We start from the raw sequence: 10103 nt of genomic DNA, 5'->3' as shown, positions 1-10103 counted from the left end.
ACTTCTTAGGAAATTTTAGATGGCACTCGTCATCAAAAAGGTTGCCTACCCCTGCTCTACATGTATGTTCATGTAAAAGGAATGTCCCATATATAGGGCTGAGTATCGTCTGACACTCGCAAGACTTTATCAAAGGTGTAAGCATCACAGCAGACGCCTTTGTGTCAAAGTAGCTGAAGATAAAACACAGAAAAACATGAAGGTGATTTTCCTGGCCTGGGATTTTATAAAAATATTCTGCAGTAGATCAAAAACGAAAGAAAACCATTAATCAACATATGAACATTACCTCTGAAGTTACAGCGGTTTTAGTAGAGACACGGCTAAGCGTTTTGCATTTTGCATAATTTTAAAAAGTTTCAATTTGTTCAGTAGCCCATTGAACAGCAGAAATTATGTTTTCTTTTCGGAAGTAAAAGGAAAAAACAGCGTCCGACAGCGCTGTAAACAACGGTAGACTTGTGCATAACAAGCAAGCGAATAAAACAGATTTTTAGACGGGAAACTGTTCTTGAAGTACAGAGAGATCAAGAGGGAGAGAGGGAGAGAGCTGTGCATGACGTGTGATTTTATCGTGTTGGAAGCAAAACAGTAAAAGTCAGAGGGAATCCATGACGGTGTTTATGTAAAGCGTAGTTTGGATCTTCTTTTGCTGCTGGTTCGGTCAATATTGTTTGGAGAGAGATAAAATTATCAGCTTTAGAATCAGCGCAAAAAGGGCGTAAACACAAAGCGCGGACCCGCCGAAACATCAGAATCAGCGAGCTGTCAGCTTTCAGCCCCGACCGTGTCCGTGCCATCGGGTGAGAAAGCCACATCTCACTGATTCTGATCCGTCAGCGGGTCCGCGCTTTGTGTTTACATTTATGTGCAGAATCCGTGTTCCTGCTCTCATTCACTGCTTTAGCTGTTTGGTGGTTGTTGAAATTTTGTGAGGTTTCACCTAAGATTCTGGCATTTCGGACAAAATAAATTTATATTAAAAAATCGATTCAGGATTATAATGAATGGATATCACGTTATCCAAGCCAGAATGGATTTTAAGCAATAAATCGATTATCAAAACCCACCCCTACCCATATATGAACGACATCTATCATATATATATATATATATATATATAATATTTAAATATTGTAGAATTGGCATATACTAGTGTAAAAGTCAGTAAATGTAGTTATTGTATCCAAATTGTGCTGTTTAGCACAGCTGCTCATCTTATTTAATCTCTAGATTTCCACAGCAGTAACTCTGAAGCTCATTCACTCACTTACTCAAGATTAACTTCATGCAAATTAATGTATTGCACAATAATTGCAGGTTACTAAAGACCAAAAGTATGCTATGTGATTTCGTAGCTGTGATTTCCTTACATGAAGTCCTTTATCTTAAGTTTACTTTTTGTCCCCTTTAACCTATACTCCAGTCTATCTATGTACTTAAAATCTTTCCATGTCAGGTAAAGCTGTTGGTGATAAATACCCAGAAATAAACAGACAAATCAGCCAAATTATTAACTGAGAAATTGAAAGTCACATTAACAAATACCAAATTCCACACTGCCCATCAGTTTGACTCCATCTCTCATAAGCACACACACAAATGCAAACATTTATAACCACACATCCATGGACACATGTACACACACACACACCTGAGCACAAACGTGCATGGAGCTTCTTGTGATGTGTTCAGGCGTCACACACACTTACACACGTGCTTGCAGCTGCAGAGGACTTAAGAAGGCAGACAGTGCATTCCTCCTTCAGTGACTGGACACAGCTGAACTGCATGGAGTAACAGTGGTGAGTGATTAAATTTTTTTAGTCAGATTTTCCAATAAAAAAGCTGCCTTATTGCCAGCCACGAGTACTTTTAAGTAATTTGCATTTTCCTATCAAAATATTCTTAGTAATTTGCTGCAAATGGGGGAAAAACATTTATAGATTAGGTGTAAATACCCCAGATCCAGATTTGCAAGTATAATAGATAATTGGCAATACTACACTTAGTTAAATGAAAAGATATGTTTCTATTTTTTTTTTAAGTCAACATTCAATCTTTTGGAAAAATGAGTCCTAAATAGTGATGTGTGATACCACTGATTTCCTTTCCAATCCGATACCAAGTAATATCCAGGGTGGTATCGACGATACTGATCCGATACCGATACTTTGTACAAAAACGTATTTTATTTATTGTATCTCAAATTATAGCGTCATAATGATTACAGGACATCAGATTACTTGTTCTTATCACTTAATAATGCAGGATTCGTCATATAGAAATAAAAAATACAATACAATACAAAACTGAAAAACCATATGGCAGAATTCATAGCATGGCTCAGCCAATTCCAGTTTCCAACAACGGCGGCAGCTACTTAGTTTTAATATTACTCTTATTTCTCTTTCTGGGTCGCAAAAAAACTTTTAACATATTTTCAGGTGAGAATGTAGCTGTGTAAACTTCAAATATCTGAGCCGACCGACACATCGTCTTCAAACCCCCGCGGTCTTTCACTACTTGGGTCAAACATGATATACAAGTCACTTTGATAACTTAAAAATGCTATTGTTTGGCTTTTTCAGTGTTTTATTTGTTCGTGAGTAAATCGGTTTGGCTGAGATTAAAGTTATTAGATTAGATTAACTTAAACTTTATTAATCCCTCGGGAGGGTTCCTCCGGGGTTTTCACACAGCTGAATAAAAGTCAAACAGAAAACTGATTAAACAGAAGAGTTTACGTCAGCGCCCGGTTATATTTTAGATAGCAAGGAGCAGACGGCAGTTTCACTCCACTGAGGGAGCTCATGACGTACTACCCGGTTTTCTTGAGACCGCGAAGGCCGGGTCCTCAGGTGGAAGCAGCCTCTGAATTTGGACGCCCCCGCTGTTTCGGGGCCGGCCAATAATAACGGTGACATTTAACGTATTTTACCCGATAAATAAACCCTGTAAAATGTATTTATCACCCCCCCAACAGCCCTTTTGAATGTCTCCCTAATTCTGAGGTCTCAAGGTTGGCAAGTATGGCCACAACACCTCACTTTTTTGCCACATGTATCGCAAACCACGTCTCAGCTGTTTGTGGAGGTAAAATACATTCACACATGACTCCAGTTACGCTCAGCCATTGTTGTGAGTGCGCACGCCAAGGGGCAGCAAGACATTTATACAGCCGTATTTCGCACATGACTATGAAAGGCGGAAGAGGAAGTAGTTCCTTTGAATGTAGACAATCCGAATGTTATAGTTTCTTTCCACTGTGTTCCTGTTAATGATAAACTACAAATTTACCCTAAATTACTAAAATATCGATGTATTAAAGGCAAACAATTGTTTGCCTTTAATACTGATAAAGATTGCTTGTGGTTAAAATCAAGCGTTGATGAGATTTGTTCAACAGTATTTATTTTATTTGATTGTTTGTTAAGGATTAATGCATGCCCTAACCTTTATTATAAGGAGTGCTTTGCATACCCATTGCTGTAGATTAAAATTACAGTAGTATAAGAACATAGTGTTGCCCTTATGTAGTTCTGCAAAATAACAAAGTTCATTTTCAAACCAAGAAAGCTTTTCATTGTGACATGGAACCAACATGGTTCAAAGGTCATTTTTCATCTGCCTGCAGTTAACGATCATGCCGTTTTCTCAGTAGTTGTGTGTCTGTGAGTGAGTGTGTGCATATATATATATATATATATATATATATATATATATATATATATATATATATATATAGATAGATAGATAGATAGATAGATAGATAGATAGATATATAAGATACGATAACATAAGAAACACAAGACTTTATTGATCTCACGGTGGGAAAAATTGCTCGTTACCACAGCTCAGGTATAGATAGCAAAAGAATACTAGAATATAAAGTCAAGAAATACAAAACAAATAAGATAATAAAATATACACAACGGTAGCGGAGGTTCTATGTATACGCATGCCTAGAGCGTGTTATGGATAGAGTGTTGTGGAAATTTGCAAGTAATAAATTTCAACTAAGATAAGATAAAACTTTATTAATCTCTCGGGTGGGTTCCTCTGGGAAATTGGGTTTCCAATAACACAGCACCGACAGGAGTTACAGAACGTGAGCAGAATATTATATATATACACATATATAAATACAGAGACATATATAAATAAAATATACAAAAGGGATAAATAGAATAAATAGAAATAAGAATACAAGGGAATTGCACATTTCAAGTATTGAAGTCTATTGCACCGCTGACTATTAACAAAAAGTATTGCACAAAAAGTATTGCACAAAAAGTATTGCACAAAAAGTATTGCACTAAAAGTATTGCACTAAAAGTATTGCACTAAAAGTATTGCACAGTGAAGTGAAGAGGCACTACAGCTCAGTTGGTTTGTGTGACTCCATGTGATGAAGTTCCTCACCAGACTTCTGTACTCCTCTTCCTGATTATCCCAGATACACCCCATGATGGCTGTGTCATCTGCAAACTTCTGAATATGACATAATTCAGAGTTGTAGCAGAAGTCAGAGGTGTACAGGGTGAAGAGAAGAGGGGAAAGCACAGTTCCCTGTGGTGCTCCTGTGCTGCTGACCACAGTGTCAGACGTGATGTCCTTCAGCCTGACGTACTGTGGTCTGTCAGTGAGGTAGTCAGAGATCCAAGCAACCAAGCAGGGGTCCACCTGCATCCTGTTCAGTTTTTCCTGGCGTAGACAGGGCTGGATGGTATTAAAGGCACTGGAAAAGTCAAGAAACAGGATCCTGACCATGCCTTTTCCCTTGTCCATGGTGTGAGTGGGCTCTATGTAGGAGGTACAGCCGCTCTAGAGTCTTCATAAGATGTGACGTCAGTGCCACTGGTCGGAAGTCATTCAGCTCATTGGGCCGGTTCCTTTTGGGGACCAGGACTATGCAGGATGTCTTCCATAGGGCAGGAACTCTCCCCAGTCGCAGACTGAGATTGAAGACTCGTTGTAGCGGCTCCCCAAGTTCAGCAGCACATGCCTTTAGCATCCTAGGACACACCTTTTCTGGGCCTGCTGCCTTTCTGGGGCTAAGCTTCCTCAGTTGTCTTCTGATCTGATCCACTGTGACACTGGGAGATGATTGGAAGGAGGGGGGGGGGGGGGGGGGGGGGAGAGAGAGAGAGAGAGAGAGAGAGAGAGAGAGATGTCCTGCTGTTGAGAGAGGGGTTGGAGGAGGGGGGTGTCATAGTGTCAGGATGGGGGGGGAAGCGAGGGAGGTCGGAGAGTGGGGAGAGGGCTCTGTAGTAAAGGTGAGGGTGGGGGGTTGTGGGCTGGTCAAACCTGTTGAAGAAGTTGTTGAGTTCGTTTGCCTTCTCCACAGTCCCCCCCACTGTGCTGTTCTTGGTGTTGTGGCCCGTGATGGTTTTCACACCATTCCAGACCTCGCTCATATTGTTCCTCTCCAACTTCTGCTCCGCCTTCCTGCTGTAGGTGTCCTTTGCTTCCCTCAGGCAGCATTTCACCTCCCGCTGTGCTGCTTTCATCTCCTCCTTCACTTTGCTCCTGAAAGCCTTCTTCTTCATGTTGAGGACAGCTTTGACTTACTGTGTTACCCATGGTTTGTTATTAGGATAACACCGTACCGACTTAGCAGGGGCGACCGTGTCCACACAAAAGTTGAGGTAGTCTGTCAGACAGTGTGTCGCCCCCTCTATGTCCTCACCATGTGGGCTCAGAAGCACATCCCAGTCTGTGGTGTCATAGCAGTCTCTCAGAGCATCCTCCTTTTCTGGGGTCCATCTCCTGATGGAGCGTGTTGGATGAGGGGTGTGTATTGTGGCTGTAGGTAAACCAGGTTGTGGTCTGACTTCCCTAGTGGGGGGAGGGGGGTGGCTCTGTATGCATCTCTCACATTGGCATACAGTAGGTCAATTGTCCTGTTGCTCCTTGTGGGACAATTTACAAACTGGTGAAAAGCAGCCAGAGTAGAATCCAGTGTGGCATGATTGAAGTCTCCAGATATAATAATGAAAGCCTCAGGGTGTTGTGTCTGCAGTCTTGCTGTAACTGTGTGTATTTCCTCACAGGCAGCTGCTGCGTTGGCCCTCGGAAGAATGTAAACACACACACAGATCACATGACTGAACTCTCGAGGTAGATAATATGGCCGCAAGCTAACGGCTAGCAGCTCCAGGTCCGGACGGCATACCGATAATTTAACGGAGACGTGTCCAGGGTTACAGTATCTGTTGTTAACGTAGACAATGAGTCCCCCACCTCTGCTTTTTCTGCTGGCTATACTATTCTACTACTACACTTACTAAGTAATTGTAAGTAATAAATATCTATAAGTATAGACATGTACATGTACACACACATGTACAAACACACATACACCATACTCACTAAATATACATATATATACACGTATGCGTACACATATACATGCACACGTCCATACATATATATGGTGCATTATGCATGAAGTGGTAACTGTGGATGTCCACAATGTCCAAGTGACTCGTGACAGCATGTTTGAGGAGTTATAGAGTCTAACTGCTGTCGGGATGAATGATCTGCGAAAGTGCTCCTTCCTGCAGCGAGGGTGTTTCAGTCTCTGACTAAATGGGATGCTCATGATGGATGTCTGCTTGACTAACATCCTCCTCTCGCCCACTACCACCACAGATTCCAGAGCACATCCCAGCACAGAGGCTAGACCTCTGCACCAGTTTGTCAATCCTGCTCCTGTCCCTGTCTGTGCACCTGCTCCCCCAGCAGGCCACTGCATAGAAAACGGCACAGTCATAGAATGTCCTGGCGCCCCCATGCTGCAGATTACCACCTCAGACACATAGCCATGGAAAGTCACATGCAGTGATCTGTTTGCCCACTCCAGCTCCCTCCAGCTTCCCTCTCAGTAGTGCAGACTGGATGGTGTCGAGAAGACAAAAACATGATCCTCAAAGTGCTCCCTGCCTGCTCTAGGTGAGAGAGGGAACGGTGGTGGCGCAGGATGAGCCTTTCCATGGTCTTCATCAGGTGAGAAGTCACAAAGCCACAGACTTGAAGTGGTTGGGCTCCCTGGGGTGTGCGATCTTTGGCACCAGAACCACACAAGAAGTCTTCCACAGTTCAGGAAACCTTTCCAGACTCATGTTCAGGCTAAAGATGTGTATATGGAGGGGGGCTGAGGGAACCTCAGGGGTGGGGGAGGTGGTAAGTGGTCCAGAGTCAAATCTGTTGAAAAACAGATTCAAGTCGTTGCCCACCACTGGTCAATAGACACTGTGGCTCCTCTATTGTCCTAGAAGTGTCCAGAGATTTCTTTCAGCAGGGCCTTCAGTTCTTCTTGTACCTTCTTGGTAGAAACTAGTGGTGCAACAGATCAAAAGTCTCACGGTTCGGATCGGATCACGTTTTTTTCGTCACAGATCGGATCAATTTTTGAATCAGCAGAAAAAAAAGAAGACAAAAATTTAACTTGCCATTTACTTATTTAAGTATTTTTTGCCTATTAAAAAACATTCAACTCAAGACTCATTCCACGCAATTATATAAAAACAAATTAAGATGCAATATAGGGCAGTACAGGGCTTTCTTATGGGCTAAAATTGTGGTCATAAATATTTTGTACTTGTAAATCAGGATTTGTATGTGTAAAAAGTATTTGTGTGTGCGTAAAAAAGATTTGTGTGTGGACTTAGCCAAAAAAATACGTGTGAAACTGCACTCAAGTTTCAAGTTACAAGTACGAATTTTGACCCTATTTTTCTCGAGGTCCACCCATTTGTACTGAGGGCAACAGAAGATGGCTGAGCCTGGGACAGCTGAGCCATAACTTTAAACTTGTCCTCATACATGCTTGGAGCGATCTTGTCACGCGCGACGGAATGTCATAGCGTGGCTCGAGCACATTCATCATACAGGGAGTGCAGAATTATTAGGCAAATGAGTATTTTGTCCACATCATCCTCTTCATGCATGTTGTCTTACTCCAAGCTGTATAGGCTCGAAAGCCTACTACCAATTAAGCATATTAGGTGATGTGCATCTCTGTAATGAGAAGGGGTGTGGTCTAATGACATCAACACCCTATATCAGGTGTGCATAATTATTAGGCAACGTCCTTTCCTTTGGCAAAATGGGTCAAAAGAAGGACTTGACAGGCTCAGAAAAGTCAAAAATAGTGAGATATCTTGCAGAGGGATGCAGCAGTCTCAAAATTGCAAAGCTTCTGAAGCGTGATCATCGAACAATCAAGCGTTTCATTCAAAATAGTCAACAGGGTCGCAAGAAGCGTGTGGAAAAACCAAGGCGCCAAATAACTGCCCATGAACTGAGAAAAGTCAAGCGTGTAGCTGCCAAGATGCCACTTGCCACCAGTTTGGCCATATTTCAGAGCTGCAACATCACTGGAGTGCCCAAAAGCACAAGGTGTGCAATACTCAGAGACATGGCCAAGGTAAGAAAGGCTGAAAGACGACCACCACTGAACAAGACACGCAAGCTGAAACGTCAAGACTGGGCCAAGAAATATCTCAAGACTGGTTTTTCTAAGGTTTTATGGACTGATGAAATGAGAGTGAGTCTTGATGGGCCAGATGGATGGGCCCGTGGCTGGATTGGTAAAGGGCAGAGAGCTCCAGTCCGACTCAGACGCCAGCAAGGTGGAGGTGGAGTACTGGTTTGGGCTGGTATCATCAAAGATGAGCTTGTGGGGCCTTTTCGGGTTGAGGATGGAGTCAAGCTCAACTCCCAGTCCTACCGCCAGTTTCTGGAAGACACCTTCTTCAAGCAGTGGTACAGGAAGAAGTCTGCATCCTTCAAGAAAAACATGATTTTCATGCAGGACAATGCTCCATCACACGCGTCCAAGTACTCCACAGCGTGGCTGGCAAGAAAGGGTATAAAAGAAGAAAAACTAATGACATGGCCACCTTGTTCACCTGATCTGAACCCCATTGAGAACCTGTGGTCCATCATCAAATGTGAGATTTACAAGGAGGGAAAACAGTACACCTCTCTGAACAGTGTCTGGGAGGCTGTGGTTGCTGCTGCACGCAATGTTGATGGTGAACAGATCAAAACACTGACAGAATCCATGGATGGCAGGCTTTTGAGTGTCCTTGCAAAGAAAGGTGGCTATATTGGTCGCTGATTTGTTTTTGTTTTGTTTTTGAATGTCAGAAATGTATATTTGTGAATGTGGAGATGTTATATTGGTTTCACTGGTAAAAATAAATAATTGAAATGGGTATATATTTGTTTTTTGTTAAGTTGCCTAATAATTATGCACAGTAATAGTCACCTGCACACACAGATATCCCCCTAAAATAGCTAAAACTAAAAACAAACTAAAAACTACTTCCGAAAACATTCAGCTTTGATATTAATGAGTTTTTTTGGGTTCATTGAGATACAGGATACAGGAGGAACCCTCGGATACAGGAGGAACAATGTGGTTTTCGTCCTGGTCGCGGAACACTGGACCAGCTCTTTATCCTCTCGAGGATACTCGAGGGTGCATGGGAGTTTGCCCAACCAGTCTACATGTGTTTTGTGGACTTGGAGAAGGCATTCGACCGTGTCCCTCGGGGTGTCCTGTGGGAGGTGTTGCGGGAGTATGGGGTGTCTGGCCCATTGCTACGGGCCATTCGATCCCTATACAACCGTTGCAAGAGCTTGGTTCGCATTGTTGGCAATAAGTCGGACTCATTCCCGGTGGGTGATGGGCTCCGCCAGGGCTGCCCTTTGTCTCCGGTTCTGTTCATAATTTTTATGGACAGGATTTCTAGGCGCAGACAAGTGGCGGAGGGCTTTCGCTTTGGTGGCCTCAGAATCTCATCTCTGATTTTTGCGGATGATGTGGTTCTGTTGGCTTCATCGGGTGAGGGCCTCCAGCTCGCACTGGAACGGTTCACAGCCGAGTGTGAAGCAGCGGGAATGAGGATCAGCACCTCCAAAATCTGAGGCCATGGTTCTCAGCCGGAAAAGGGTGGAGTGCCCACTCCGGGTCGGGGATGAGTTCCTGCCCCAAGTGGAGGAGTTCAAGTATCTTGGGGTCTTGTTCGCGAGTGATGGGAGAAGGGAGCCGGAGATCGACAGACGGATTGGGGCTGCAGCTGCAGTAA

The 10103-nt window shown here is 43.1% G+C and overlaps 1 protein-coding gene across 1 annotated transcript in view; it reads left to right on the top strand.

The window, feature by feature from the left end:
- The first annotated feature begins 1334 nt into the window (after positions 1-1334).
- The window catches only part of slc5a5 (solute carrier family 5 member 5), a 21208-nt gene continuing 12439 nt past the window's right edge, over positions 1335-10103 (top strand). The window contains exon 1 of the mRNA XM_040033030.1: positions 1335-1805. The gene's annotated coding sequence lies outside the window, so the exon portion shown is untranslated. The remainder of the gene's footprint in view (positions 1806-10103) is intronic.

This window comes from Simochromis diagramma, unplaced genomic scaffold (genome assembly GCF_900408965.1).
Source record: "Simochromis diagramma unplaced genomic scaffold, fSimDia1.1 OVJJ01000334.1, whole genome shotgun sequence".
Taxonomy (NCBI): Eukaryota; Metazoa; Chordata; class Actinopteri; order Cichliformes; family Cichlidae; genus Simochromis; species Simochromis diagramma.
This window is presented reverse-complemented; position numbering and strand designations above follow the sequence as displayed.